The sequence below is a fragment of the Delphinapterus leucas genome, chromosome X, assembly GCF_059928025.1.
Source record: "Delphinapterus leucas isolate spDelLeu-1000000601 "Yukka" chromosome X, BTC_Dleu_Yukka2, whole genome shotgun sequence".
NCBI lineage: Eukaryota > Metazoa > Chordata > Mammalia > Artiodactyla > Monodontidae > Delphinapterus > Delphinapterus leucas.
The window spans coordinates 86879992-86896046 of record NC_143150.1 but is presented as its reverse complement, the minus strand read 5'-3'; the positions used below and the strand labels follow the sequence as shown (position 1 = coordinate 86896046).

The 16055-nt window shown below is 42.2% G+C and overlaps 1 pseudogene; it reads right to left on the bottom strand.

The window, feature by feature from the left end:
• Positions 1-180: 180 nt before the first annotated feature.
• LOC149744318 (uncharacterized) overlaps positions 181-16055 on the bottom strand; it is a 37247-nt pseudogene continuing 21372 nt past the window's right edge.

The window sequence follows — 16055 nt, the reverse complement described above, 5'->3', positions numbered from 1 at the left end:
TGGAGTAGATAGAAAAGAAGGCTGCAGGCTGAGAACCCGGTGTCCCATCGGCCTCGAATGTGCCGGGAAGATGGAGCGGTTACAATGGGGATGGACCCAGCGGCGCCCTGAGTGCCTCCTCTGGGACCCGTGGTCGATGCCCGACGCGGTGTAAGGGGACCCTCAGTGTTGTCACAGAGCTCAATGGATTATTCCAGAACGGACGCCCCCTCCCGAATGGTTCCTTCCCGACTCGAAGGACTTCCCTCTACCCCTCAGTGGTACGTTCCACGACAGAACCGTTTCATCTCGCGCGCCCCTTGGTGGTGGGATCGGGGAACAGCGGATGTAGATGCCCACGGACCATTGCTGGCCGGTGCCCAAAGGGAGGGAGGACAAAGTTAGGATGAAACCCTCGCAATTCTCTGGAGTCTTGGATTTGGGAAAAAGTCTTCCTACTTGGAAAGTTACCTCCATGCAGTGACACCACTGTAACAGGGAGCACTACAATAAGTTTTCTCTGTGCTGGGCCTTGTGATTGCTTGTGCCTCCCTGGGTAATACAGGATAGGCCTAGTGGGGCAAGCCAGCCACAGTCTCCCAACGGGCAGGAGGGATAAAGCTCCAGACTGGGATCAGAAGGCCTGGTGAGGGGCAGGCCTCTGTCCTTGACTGTAATCGGTGGAAAGGACTACCGTGCCTTCGGTTCCGTTAGGAAAGGGGACATCTCCCAGGGGTCCCAAGGACACTGACTACATGAGATAAAGACCATGGGCTCTGTCACCGTTCTGTTACCCCGTACATGTACCCTAGCGGAATCCTCGCCCTTTCTAGCTATGCCCGTCGGGACAGCCAGTTCTGGAGTGGGCCAACTCAGAGAAATGTACATTCTGAAAATGCCAGCGCGCACACGAACACGCTCCCGCCCTGAACTCCAACTCGGCTACCGCCTTGCGCGGGGAGGGGGAGGGAATAGCGGGACTTCCGGCTCCGCTTTGCGCACCGGAAGAGCTTATTCCGGCCATCTCGCGGCGACCAATCAGCGCCCAGAACGCTTTCTGGCCCCGCAATCCTGGAGCCAATCTCTCGCCCCGTTGCCATCCCCACCTGAATGTGACCAGGTAGAAATGAAGGGGTGAACCGGACACCCCCAAGGAGGTGATACCCCGGGGCGGTGGGGGGAGGAGGTGCTGTTTCTCACTTCAGTCCTGCGGTTATTCTGGTGGGTCTAATGTGAATGTGAAACTGTAGCATGCATCGCAGTCACCTGGAGGGCTTGTTAAAACACTGATTGCCACCCCCCATCCCCGAGTTTCTGATTCTGTGGGTCCTTGGTGGGGCCCGAGAATTTGCATTTCTAACCAGGCTCAGCGTCCCTCCTACACAACTAAGTGGTGGACTCTAGGATTCCTACCTCCCTCCACCACGTTATTTGTGAACTGTTCCTTCCCTTCTCTCCCTCCTTCCTTACCCCCCAACACATCCAAACGAACAGTCTTCATCGCCAGACCCTGAAGATCTTGAAGGGAGCAAAGGTCTAAGCATCCTGTTCACTGCAGCAGAGCGTCTGCCCCAAGAGTGATGTGAGGAGCCAGTAAACAAGCTTTACTTCTCCTGCACCACTGATGGACAGCATCGTGGCAGCATGTATCAAAGTGAAAAATCCTTACAATGCTAGGTCGGTGAGGGCAGAGACTCTTTTTTTTTGTCTAGTACGGCCAGTCTCCCCAGTGCCCAGCACATAGTAGGTGCTCAGTGGATGATTGGTGAATGACTGAGTTTTGACCCAGCAGCTCCACTTTAAAAATGTATAATCAACACACACATTCACAGAGTTGTGTGTAGAAGGAAGATAGTAGCAAACAATTGTGTAAAACCTCTTTATGTCCATTAAGAGTCGATGATGGTTGGGTTGTAAACAAACGGTGAGTGGTTCATGTTATACCATGGAGCACACACTGGCCATGGAACAGCATGAGGGGACCAGTGTGTACTGATCAGAGGGATCTTCTTCAGGACATGCTGTTATTAGGTGGGAGGGGAAGCAAATGGGAGATGCTCATAGTGGGGCCTTCTGTGTGTGTGTGTGTGTGTGTGTGTGTGTTTGTGTGTGGTTTAAATACAGAGAAATATTTTTTGAAAGGAGCAAGGAAGCACCTATAACTAGCCCCACTGGTAGGCCCAGGAAGCAGAGAATGTGGAGGAATGTGATGACCTGTGTAGTCCATGTACTGATGTACTAATGGAATCTTTCACAGCAGCCACTTGTTCACGTATTATTTGAATAACTCTGTCTAAAGCAAAGTCATGTGGTGAAAACAATACCTGTACCACAGAGCATTTTTGTGTGAGGGCATCTGGAGGGTCTCCAGCAACAGGGTTCTCAAATTTACACGCCCCAGGGCCAGGCAGTTATTGTGCATTAGGGAGCGCAGCTCATGTGAGGGTAGGGAAGGGCAGCACATGGGTATGGTAAATGTTCCCTGCCAATCGGCTTCCGGTGTGGGTACGATAGAGAAGATGGGGCTGGTGCAGACCCCAGACCCTCACAACAACCTCCTCAGCATCATAAATAGTGGTAATTGTCAGGATATCGACAGTTGTTACATCTTTACACTGATGTAAACTCCTTGGGAGCATCCCTCAACCTCTTCATCACAGGACACACACACATGTCAGACGAGTAAGATAACCGATCCTCTGAACACAGCATTCAAGGACTAATTAAGACTGACTTAGGAATTGGTTCTGCCCATGATGAATGAGCAGGTTTGGATTTATCCTCCCACTTTAAGTAACTAAAACTTTGGAAGTGACGGTCTTCAGATGCACTACAACAGGCATGCAGGATGCTGATACCTGAGAAAAGGGGGAAAATGAGGTGAGCACTACACTTTCCCCCAGCCTACTTCTGGAGAGGATTTCCAGGCATCAGTGCAGGGAGCGGGAACCCAGGCAGAGGCCAGCGTGTGGGTACGATAGAGAAGATGGGGCTGGCGCAGACCCCAGACCCTTACCCTGTCTGAGGGGGCATCCACAATGCTGCTATTGCCTACTATCTTTGTGCAGGAATGAGACCCCTGCATGGGCAGGGGTTGTGATTTTCCCAGAGAAGCCGGAAGTCTGGGTTCTTGTCATATTCTTCTTCTTTTTTTTAATGATAGAAATTAAATTCACAAAAATTGTGGTTCAGTCTATCTCTGTGTAAGTCATGTAGAACAATATGTCTGGGAGCAGGATTGAGTCTGAGCGCTCCTTTTTGGAGCCCTTTTAGAAGACAGCAGGAGCTCAGGAAATGGTTTGTGAAGTAATGAATGAGTGAATGAATGAACGAACAAATTCAGGAGTTAACATTAACATCCAGAAGGGTCCTTGTTCTCAGCCAGTGATGTTCCCTCTGATTCCCATACAGTCCTCTTTCTCCTCCGTTCCTAGGGTCCTCAGTCGACACTCCAATCCCCCGCGTCGGTAGGCATCATCGCTGCCCTTCAACCCCTTCGTCCACTCGGTGTATCTTCCCAGTACTCACTGCCCACAGCAGCCCACTCTGATTCCTTCTTCTACTTTTCAGCCCCAGCAGAGCCCCATCTGGAATAGATCTCTCCACGGCCCAGCCCGAACACTGGCACTGGTTCTGGCATTTTCCTGAGTGTCGATCTCAGCTTGTCCTCTTCATATCAGCTGTGTGACTGGTTCATTCCCTTTCTCTCTCTGTTCCTCCACCTTCTCCACTGTGTAATAGTATCAATCCGCACAAGCTTTCACGAGGTGTAAGTGAGATGATCCCAATAAGAGTTTTCGCAGGGCCTGGCACAGAATAAATGTGAGATAAATATTAGCCAGTATTATTAATGTTTTTGTCATTATTATTGTTTCCAGAGATGCTCTATTTTAACCATCAGTTAACTCCTTCTAACATCCTTGGGAGGTGGTTATTATTATTAATCACTATTTTACAGATGAGTAAACTGATGTACTGTGCATCAGCTCACTAACTTACTCAAGCTCACCAGAGGGGGAAACACCATACTCATACCCAGGTCTGTCTGGTCACAGAGCTCCTGCCCATTACCCCTGTCTGTGCCTTATTCCACATCAATGTCAGTGACAGCAGTAGCCACTGACATCAGAAACACAGTCAAAGCCAATCAAGACCGCCTCTGCGTAATCCCGGAAAGAAATGTGGTCCCCACCGCATGAATTGGAAAGACCAGATATTCGGAGTACTCTCAGTCTCAGTGACCACTCCTCTCTGTGCATGTCCTGTGGGCTGGAGAATCCATCCTGTGGGTCTTGTCCTCCAGAGACCTCTTAGTCACCTGCAGGATCATGTCCAAGGCTGAACCCACCTCTGCCTGCTGCTGGGCAAGGCATTCTGAGGCCCCACGTTCTAGGAATCCTCTGCCCCTTGCCCCAGCTGACCCTTCACAACCTCCTTCCTGGCACTCCCTCCTTTGCGTGGCTGCAACAGGCCACATTCACCCCTGATTCTGCTAATAGAACAATGGGCAAGGAGACTGAGGTATCAAAGAGTTAGACAGCTTGCCCAGGGTCTCTCCACTAGTTCATGGCAAAGCCTGGATTCACACACTGTGCTCTCTGACTCTGTCCTGACGTAAAACAACATTCTCTTCCGCCTCTAGTATAGCAGGTGCTCTTTAACTCATGCTCAGCTGCCACATGCTTTACACATGATGCCTTCTCATCATCATCAACAGTGGTAATTGTCAGGATAGCAACAGCAGTTACATCTTTACACTGACAGAACCTCAGGAGTTTCCCTCAACCTCTTCATCACAGCACGCACACACGTCATATGAGAAAGATAACTGATCCTCTAAACAGAGCATTCAAGGACTAATTAAGACTGAACTAAGAATTGGTTTTGGCCATGATGGAGTAACAGGGTCTGGATTTATCCTCCCACTTTAAATAACTAGAAAATTGGAAGTGACAGTTTTCGGATGTGGTACAACAGGCATGCAGGATGTTGATACCTGAGAGATGGGGAAAAATGTGGTGTGCACTACAATTTCTCCAAGTTTACTTCCTGGAGAGGCTTTCCCGGCTTCAGTTCAGGGAGAGGGAACCCAGACAGAGGCCAGCATTCTCCCAGAGCTGAGGAAACAGAGTTCAGCATTCAGGGAGGCCAAGGCAGCTAGAATTCCTAGAGCACAGGACCAGAGAAAAGGGAGCTGGATGGATGGGGGAGGACTGCAGAGAGAGAGAAAGAGAGAGAGAGCTTGGAGAGCTGCAGAGGGTTCCCTTGGGAGTCTCCTGCTGAATTCTGGCTGGGAAAAGAACCACCAAAAAGGAATGGGTGGATGACTTCAGAGCTCTCAGCGGGGTGGAAATAGTTTATCTTCTCACCTGCCAGAGGTGACAAAACCTCAAACTATTCAGGGTATTGGATGGATTTCTCAGCTAGGTATTACCCTGGTAGTCAGGAAAATTCACCCTAGACTAAAGACTGTTCTGGTCCCCTCTTAATAATGCTTGAAAGCATGCCTGAAAAGGATAAAGCTGTTTCCGAGTAACTCATCTGTGTCCCGGTACGAAGCTCAAGATCACTTAAACGAATTATTACTACTGTTATTATAAAATTCGTAACCTAAGAAGATAAAATTCACAATGTCTGGCATCAGTAAAAAGTTATTAGTCATGCACAGAGGCAGAATATGGAATCAGTAATGAAGAGAAAAATTAATCAATATAAAACAGACTCAGAAATAACACAGGTGATAAAGTTACCTGAGAAGGACATTAAAACAGCTATTATAAAAGTATTCTACATGTTGAAGAAAACAGAGGAAAAATTAAGTATGCTAATAGAAGACATGACATTATTTTTTGGTTTTTTATACATGTTTATTGGAGTATAATTGCTTTACAATGGTGTGTTAGTTTCTGCTTTATAGCAAAGTGAATCAGCTATACATATACATATGTTCCCATATCTCCTCCTTCTTTCGTCTCCCTCCCTCCCACCCTCCCTATCCCACCCCTCTAGGTGGTCACAAACCACCGAGCTGATCTCCCTGTGCTATACGGCTGCTTCCCAGTAGCTATCTATTTTACGTTTGGTAGTGTATATATGTCCATGCCACTCTCTCACTTTGTCAGAGCTTACCCTTACCCCTCCCCATATCCTCAAGTCCATTCTCTAGTAGGTCTGTGTCTTTATTCCCGTCTTACCCCTAGGTTCTTCATGACCTTTTTTTTTTAGATTCGATATATATGTGTTAGCATACGGTATTTGTTTTTCTCTTTCTGACTTACTTCACTCTGTATGACAGACTCTAGGTCCATCCACCTCCCTACAAATAACTCAATTTCATTTCTTTTTATGGCTGAGTAATATTCCATTGTATATATGTGCCACATCTTCTTTATCCATTCATCTGTTGATGAACACTTAGGTTGCTTCCATATCCTGGCTATTGTAAGCAGAGCTGCAATGAACATTCTGGTACATGACTCTTGTGACATTATTTTTAAAAGACTCAAATTGAACTTCCAGAGATGAGTAACACATGGTCTTAGACAAAAAAAAAAAAATACACTGGATGAAATTAACAGCAGATTAGACATTTCAGAAGAAAAGACTAGTGAACATGAAACATAAAGAGATTTTAAAGACATCCAAAATGGGGACTTCCCTGGCAGTCCAGCGGTTAAGACTCTGAGCTTCCAATGCAGCGGGCAGGGGTTCAATCCCTGATCGGAGAGCTAAGATTCTGCATGCTGCACGGTGCAGCCAAGAAATTTTAAAAACAAAAAGGCCCCCAAAACAACAACAACAAAAATCCAAAGTGAAGCACAAGAGAAAGCTTCCTTAAAAAGGAATGGAGGAACAGTGAAATGTATGACAACTTTAAATAGCCTATATATTAGAAGTTGCTGAAGGAAGGTGAACACAAAAAATATTTACAAAAATAATAGCTGAAAATTTTCCAAATTTAGTGCAAACCGTATACCCGCATCCAAGAAGCTCAATGAATCCCAAGCATAAGAAACATAAAACTTCACCAAGGCACACTATAATCAAAATGTTTAAAAGGTATAAAAAAGAAAATCTTAAGAGCATCCAGAGGAAAAAAAGACTCATTATGTAAGGTGGAACAAAGATAAAATATAACAGCACATTTCTCTTCAGAAACAGTGGGAACCAAAAAACAGTGGAGAGGGCTTCCCTGGTGGTGCAGTAGTTGAGAGTCCGCCTGCCGATGCAGGGGACACGGGTTCGTGCCCCAGTACGGGAAGATCCCACATGCCGCGGAGCGGCTGGGCCCGTGAGCCATGGCCACTGAGCCTGCGCTTCCGGAGCCTGTGCTCCGCAACGGGAGAGGCTACAACAGTGAGAGGCCCACGTACTGGAAAAAAAAAAAAAAAAAAAAACCAAAAAAAAAACAGTGGAGTAACATCATTAAGGTAATGAAAGAAAAGAATTGTCACACTGAATTTGAAACCCAAGATAAAATAATGTTCACTAATGAAGCCAAAATAATGACTTTTTTTTTTAATGCGGTACGCGGGCCTCTCACTGTTGTGGCCTCCCCGTTGTGGAGCACAGGCTACGGACGCACAGGCTCAGTGGCCATGGCTCACGGGCCGAGCCGCTCCGCGGCATGTGGGATCTTGCCGGACCGGGGCACGAACCCGTGTCCCCTGCATCGGCAGGCGGACTCTCAACCACTGCACCACCAGGGAAGCCCCAATAATGACTTTTTTAGAGATACAAATGCTCAAGGAATTCATCAGCAAACCTGCACACAAAAAAAGTTTTAAAAAGTCCTTCAGATAGAATGAAGATGATATCAGATGGAAAATAAGACTCAAAGAATGAAAAAGCACCAGAAATGATAAATAAGCGTGTAAATATAAATCACCCATTTTCTCATTTTTAAAACAACTTTAAAAATTGACAGTTTGGACTTCCCTGGTGGTGCAGTGGTTAAGAATCTGCCTGCCAATGCTGGGGACACAGGTTCGAGCTCTGGTCTGGGAAGATCCCACATGCCGCGGAGTAACTAAGCCCGTGCACAACAACTACTGAGCCTGTACTCTAGAACCCGCAAGCCACAACTACAGAAGCCTGTGCGCCTAGAGCCTGTGTTCCGCAACAAGAGAAGACACCACAGTGAGAAGCCCGCACACCGCAACAAAGACTAGCCCCTGCTCACCGCAACTAGAGAAAGCCCGCACACAGCAACAAAGACCCAATGCAGCCAAAAATTAAAAATAAATTAATTTTTAAAAAATTGACAGTTTAAGGCAAAAACACCCCATATATTTTGTCATTTATAACATAAGAAAAAGTAAAATGTATGCCAACAAAAGCAAAAACGCTTCAAGAAGTGAAATGGAATTATACAGTTGTAAAATTATTACACTGTATTCAAAGTGGTATAATACTACTTAAGAGTATATTGTGATACATTGTGGTTGTATACTATAAACTATAAACCCTGAATAAACTACTAAAAAGTAAAAGTACAGCAAATAAGCCAAAAAATCATAAAATAGAATCATAAAAATACTACATTACTCCAAAACAAGGCATAAAAAGAGGATACTGGGAACAAAGAACAGATGTGACAAATAGAAAAAAAATAATGATATGGAATATGTAAACCCAAACATAACAATCATAAAATTAAATAGAAAGAGTCTAAATGCCTCCATTAAAAGACAACAATTGTAGGCTTGGGTAAAAGTGCAAGACAACTATATATTGGCTAAAAGAAACCAAATTTGAATATAAAAACACAAATAAGTTAAATGTAAGAGGATGGACTGCTCAGCGGATTCTACCTCCAGAATGGCAATATAAGGTGCTCTGTGGATCTGTTCACCAGTGAAACAACTAGTGAAAATTATTTTTTAAACACCAAAGTGTTTAAAGTCTTCAGATATTGTACTAAGGGTATACAACAAATAAACATTTATTCAAGAAATTCTATTAAATCTCAGAAAATTGGGCTTCCCTGGTGGCGCAGTGGTTGAGAGTCTGCCTGCCGATGCAGGGGTCACGGGTTCCTGCCCCGGTCCGGGAAGATCCCACATGCCGCAGAGCGGCTGGGCCCGTGAGCCATGGCCGCTGAGCCTGTGCGTCCGGAGCCTGTGCTCCGCAACGGGAGAGGCCACAACGGTGAGAGGCCCGCGTACCACAAAAAAAAAAAATCTCAGAAAATTGAAAGTTTGTGGCACTTGAACCATGACCCACTCTATCCCCCAACTCCCAGCTCAGCTGGATGCAAGCTCCACTGTGAGAAAATGTGCCAGAAAAGATGAGGCTTCTTTTCCATTGAGCTCCCAATTGAGGGATACAGTATCTCACTGAAAGGGGCAGGACACCAACATTTCTCATCCCCTCCCACTCCAAATTGCAGACGCTAAATTCCTAGTGAATGTTTCTGAGAGGCTGGAGGCTCCGTTCCTCCATCCAGCCCCCATTCATAGAGTGGAAACTTTACCCTAGAAACAGCAGGCCAAAAATACTAGAGCATCTATAGCCCTTGCCCCAGCTTACTCATAAGAAGAAGTTTCAGTTGAGAAAAGCAGAAGTTACCACCCTCACCCAGTGCCTGGAGGAGTGGCTCAGAGATTTTGCCCAGGGAGATAGGCAGTCCTTAAGAAGAGGGGGCTCCAAAATTAACCCCAAAGGAACTGACTTTATTTCAAGTAGAATGTGGAGAAGTTCAAACTTAAGGACCCTCAAAAACAATGGAGATTTTGCTGTAAGCAATTTAGAGGAGGCTGGTAGCCCTATGAGAGCAACAAGCTAAACTGACTGGAGGCTCTAGCCAGGGCAATTAGGCAAGAAAAAGAAATAAAATCCATCCAGATTGGAAAAGAGGTAAAACTATTTCTATTTGCAGATGATGTGATCTAGTATATAGAAAGTCCTAAGGAATCCACTGAAAACTATTAGAGTTTAGAAATGACTTCAGAAAGTTTGTAGGATAAAAAATCAATACACAAAAATAATTTGTATTTCTATACACTAGCAATGAACAACCTAAAATGAAATTAAAGAAACAATTCAATTTACAATAGCATCAAAAACAATAAAATACTTATAGGTCAATTTAACAAAAGAAGTGCAAAACTGTGCACTGAAAACTACAAAATATCACTGAAAAATCTAAGAAGACCTAAATAAACAGAAAGACTTAATAGATCAAAAGACTTAATGCTTGTTAAGAAGGCAATAGTCACCAAATCGATCTATTTCAATGTAATTCCTTTCAAAACTCTAACTGCATTTTTTGCAGAAATTGACAAACTGGTCCGAAAATTCATACAAAGTTGCAAGGGACCCAGAATAGCCAAAACAATTTGTAAAAGAAGAACAAAGTTGAAGGAGTCACACTTCCTGATATCAAAACTTACTGCAAAGTTACAGTAATCAAGACAGCATGGTTCTGGTATAAGGATTGACATATAGATCAATGGAATAGGATTGAAAGTCCAGAAATAAACACTCACATTTCTGGCCAATTAAGTTTTGGCAAGAGTGCCAAGAGGATTCAATGGCAAAGAATATTCTTTTCAACAGATGCTGCTGGAACAACTGGATATCCATATGCAAAAGAATGAAGCTGTATGCCTATCTTGCACTATATACAAAAATTAACTCCTAATGGATCAAATATCTAAGTTAAGAGCTAAAACTATAAAAATCTTATTAGAAAATATGGACATAAAACTACATGATTGTAAAATAGGTTCTTTAGGTATGACAACAAAAGCACAAGTAATGAAAGAAAAACAGATAAATTAGACTTCATCAAAATGAAAATCTTTTATGCTGCAAGGGACACCATCAGAAAGTGAAAAAGCAATCCATAGAATGGGAGACAGTTTTTTGTAAATCATATGCCTGATATCTAGATTGTAGAGAGAATACTTACAACTCAATAGTTAAAAGACAAATAGCCCAATTTTAAAATGGGCATAGATATGAATAGACCTTTCTCCAAAGAAAATATACAATGACCAATAAGCACATGAAAGGATGCTTAACATCATTAGCCATCAGGGAAATGCAATCAAAACTGCATGAATTTGCGATTTTTCTTATTTCTTGAGGTAGGCTTGTATAGCTATAAACTTCCCTCTTAGAACTGCTTTTGCTGCATCCCATAGGTTTTGGGTCGCATGTTTTCATTGTCATTTGTCTCTAGGTATTTTTTGATTTCCTCTTTGATTTCTTCAGTGATCTCTTGGTTATTTAGTAACATAGTGTTTAGCCTCCATGTGTTTGTGTTTTTTACGTTTTTTTTTCCCTGTAATTAATTTCTAATCTCATAGCGTTGTGGTCAGAAAAGATGCTTGATATGATTTCAATTTCCTTAAATTTACTGAGGCTTGATTTGTGACCCAAGATGTGATCTATCCTGGAGAATGTTCCGTGCACACTTGAGAAGAAAGTGTAATCTGCTGTTTTTGGATGGAATGTCCCATAAATATCAATTAAATCTATCTGGTCTATTGTGTCATTTAAAGCTTCTGTTTCCTTATTTATCTTGTTTGGATGATCTGTCCATTGGTGTAAATGGGGTGTTATAGTCCCCCACTATTATTGTGTTACTGTTGATTTTCTCTTTTAGCGCTGTTAGCAGTTGCCTTATGTATTGAGGTGCTCCTAGGTTGGGTGCATATATATTTATAATTGCTATATCTTCTTCTTGGATTGATCCCCTGATCATTATGTAGTGTCCTTCCTTGTCTCTTGTAACATTCTTTATTTTAAAGTCTATTTTGTCTGATATGAGAATTGCTACTCCAGCTTTCTTTTGATTTCCATTTGCATGGAATATCTTTTTCCATCCCCTCACTTTCAGTCTGAATGTGTCCCTAGGTCTGAAGTGGGTCTCTTGTAGACAGCATATATATGGGTCTTGTTTTGTATCCATTCAGCAGGCCTGTGTCTTTTGGTTGGAGCATTTAATCCATTCACATTTAGGGTAATTATCAATATGTATGTTCCTATGACCATTTTATGACCAGTCATTTCCTATGACTCCCTAAAGGGGAGTTCCTTTAGCGTTTGTTGTAGAGCTGGTTTGGTGGTGCTGAATTCTCTTAGCTTTTGCTTGTCTGTAAAGCTTTTGATTTCTCCATCGAATCTGAATGAGATCCTTGCCTAGTAGAGTAATCTTGGTTGTAGGTTCTTCCCTTTAATCACTTTAAGTATATCATGCCACTCCCTTCTGGCTTGTAGAGTTTCTGCTGAGAAATCAGCTGTTAACCTTATGGGAGTTCCCTTGTATGTTATTTGTCCTTTTTCCCTTGCTGCTTTCAATAATTTTTCTTTGTCTTTAATTTTTGCCAATTTGATTACTATGTGTCTTGGCGTGTTTCTCCTTGGGTTTATCCTGTATGGGATTCACTGTTCTTCCTGGACTTTGGTGGCTATTTCCTTTCCCATGTTAGGGAAGTTTTCGACTATAATCTCTTCAAATATTTTCTCTGCTCCTTTCTCTCTCTCTTCTCCTTCTGGGACCCCTATAATGCGAATGTTGTTGCATTTAATGTTGTCCCAGAGGTCTCTTCTGCTGTCTTCATTTCTTTTCATTTTTTTTTCTTTATTCTGTCCCGCAGCAGGGAATTCCACCATTCTGTCTTCCAGGTCACTTATCTGTTCTTCTGCCTCAGTTATTCTGCTATTGATTCTTTCTAGTGTAGTTTTCATTTCAGTTATAGTATTGTTCATCTCTGTTTGTTTGTTCTTTAATTCTTCTAGATCTTTGTTAAACATTTCTTGCATCTTCTCGATCTTTGCCTCCTTTCTTTTTCCGAGGTCCTGGATCATCTTCACTGTCATTATTCTGAATTATTTTTCTGGAAGATTGCCTATCTCCACTTCATTTCGTTGTTTTTCTGGGGTTTTATCTTGTTCCTTCATCTGGTACATAGCCCTCTGCCTTTTCATCTTATCTATCTTTCTGTGAATGTGGTTTTGGTTCCCCAGGCTGCAGGATTGTAGTTCTTCTTGCTTCTGCTGTCTGCCCTATGGAAAAGAAGGTTTTTGAAGATGTAGTTAAGTTGAAGATCTCAAGATGAGATCATGATGAATTTAGTGTAAACTCTAAATCCAATGACAGGCATCCTTATAAAAGAAAGGCGGAGGAAGATTTGAGACACAGAGAAGAAGGCAATGTGAAGAGAGAGGCAGAGATTAGAATGATGCATCTACATGCCAGGGAATGCCAAGGATTGCCAGCAGCTAGCAGAAGCTGGTGAGGAGAGACATGGAACAGATTCTCCCTCAAAGTCTCCAAAAGGAGACTTTGGAAGAACGAACCCTGCCTACACCTTGATTTCAGACTTCTTCCCTCCAGAATATGAGAGAATAAATTTCTGTTGTTTTAAGACATCAAGTTTGTGGTAACTTGTTATGGCAGCCTCAGAAAACTAATACAACCATATTCTGTGGACCATAAATCAAATCTCCATAAACTTAAAAGAATCAAATCAGACAAAGTATTTTCTCTCAACAAAATGGAATAAAATTAGAGATAAATTTTTAAAGGTATTTGAAAAATATGCAAATATTTTGAAACTAAATAACACTTATAAGTATTGCGTCAAAGAAGAAATCAAGGGACTTCCCTGGTGGTGCAGTGGTTAAGAATCTGCCTGCCAGTGCAGGGGACACGGGTTTGATCCCTGGTCTGGGAAGAACCCACATGCCATGGAGCAACTAAGCCCGTGCCCCACAACTACTGAGCCCACGTGCTGCAACTACTGAAGCCCGCATGCCTAGAGCCCGTGCTCTGCAACAAGAGAAGCCACCGCAATGAGAAGCCCACATACCGCAACGAAGAGCAGCCCCCGTTCACCGCAATTAGAGAAAGCCTGCATGCAGTAATGAAGACCCAACTCAGCCAAAAAATTAATTAATTAAAAAAAAAGAAATCAAAAAGGGGAATAGAAAATTTTTCAGCTTTATTGAGGTGTAATTAGCAAATGAAATTGTGATATATTTAAAGCGTACAACATGATAATTTGATATGTGTACATTATGAAAGTATTCCCACCATTACATCCATCACCTCACATATAAACTTTCTTTTGTTTGTTTGGTTTTTTTTGATGAGAACATTTAAGTTCCACTCTCTTAGCAAATTTAAATTATACAATGTAGTATTATCAACTATAGTCACCATGTTATACATTAGATCCTCAGACCTTATTCATCATATAACTGAAACTTTGTACCATTTTACCAGCCCCTCCCTATTTTCCCCTCCCTCCAGCCCCTGGCAATCACCATACTACTCTCTATTTCTGAGTTCAACTTTTTTTTTAGATTCCACATATAAGTGATACCATGCATAATGCCTTCCAAGTTCATCCATGTTGTCACAAATGGCAGAATTTCCTTCCTTTTTAAGGCTGACTAATATTCCATTGTGTGTGTATGTGTGCGCACACACACACACACACACACACACCACATTTTCTTTATCCATGCATCTGTTGACAGACACTTAGGTTGTTTCCATACCTTGGCTGTTGTAAATAAAGCTGCGATGAACATGGGCATACAGATTAACTCTTTGAGATAGTGATTTCATTTCCTCTGGATGCATACCCAAAAGTAGGATTACTGAATCATATGGCAGTTCTATTTTTAATTTATTGAGGAAGCTCTGTAGTGGCTGCACCAGTTCACATTCCCATCAAGTGTACAAGTGTTCCCCTTTTTCCACATCCTCACCAGCATGCATTACCTCTTGTATTTTTTTTATAATAGACATCCTAACAGGTGTGAGGTGATATATCCTTGTGGTTTTCATTTGCATTTCCCTGATGATTAATGACGTTGAGCATCTTCGAAAAACCTGCAGCTAACATCATACTCTATGGAGGAAAGACTGAATGCTTTCTCTTTAAGATCAGCAAGAAGGCAAGAATATCCAACCCCACTTCTATTCAACATTCTACTGGAGGTTCTAGCCCTTGCAGTGTGGTAAGAAAAAGAAATAAAAGAAACCCAGATTGTAAGTAAAGAAGTAAATCTATCCTTTCACGTATAACATCATTGTCTATAGAAAATCCTAAGAAATATACCAAAAAACTATGAAATAGTCTAGCAATGTTGCAGGATAAAAGGTTAATATTCAAAATCAACTGCATCTCTATATGCTAGCAATTAACAATTGGAATTTGAAATTAAAATATCATTTATAATAGCCTCACGATATATGCTTAGGGATAAATTTGACAAAAGATGTGCAAGGCCTGTACACTGAAAATTACAAAACATTACTAAGAGCAATAAAAGATCTAAATAAATGGAAAGATACCCTATGCTCACACACTGGAAGATTCAATATTGCTGAGATGCATAAATTGACAAGCCAATTCTAAAATTTATATGGAAATGCAGAGGACCTAGAATAGCCAAAATAGTTGGCTATTCTATTGCTAATTGTAGCTTATTTAAAGCCTCTAGTCCTATAATTCTTTGAATTATTTGAAACTGAAACAGGAGGAAAAAATAAATTAAAAAGGAAATCAAGTTCCTGGTTAAAAAAAAAAGAACAAAGTTAGAGGACTTATACTACCTGATTTCAAGCTACAGTAATCAAGACGATGTGGTATTGGAGTAAAGAGCAGTGAAAAAGAAGAAAGTCAAGAAATAGGCCCATACATATATGGCTAATTGATTTTCAACAAAGGTGTAAATGCAGTTCAATGAGGGAAAAAATAATATTTTCAATAATTGAATAGTCATATGCAAAAAAAATTGAACTTTGACCATTACTTCACAACATGTACAAAAGTTAATGCAAGGTGGGTCATAGACCTAAATGTAAAACTGAAAACTACAAAAATGTATTAAAGAAAACTTAGAAGGAAATCTTAGTCACCTTTGGGTGGGCAAATATTTCCTAATTAGGACTCAAAAAGCATGGATATAAAAGCATTGATAGACACGTCCCCCACACTTGGATCTCCGGTGACGCCCAGGCCTCCTCGAGGGTTCTGCTTCCTCCGCTCGCTCTCAGCTCCCTCTGGCGGCGGGGCGAACGGGAGCTCAGCGCCCAGCCTTTACACCTT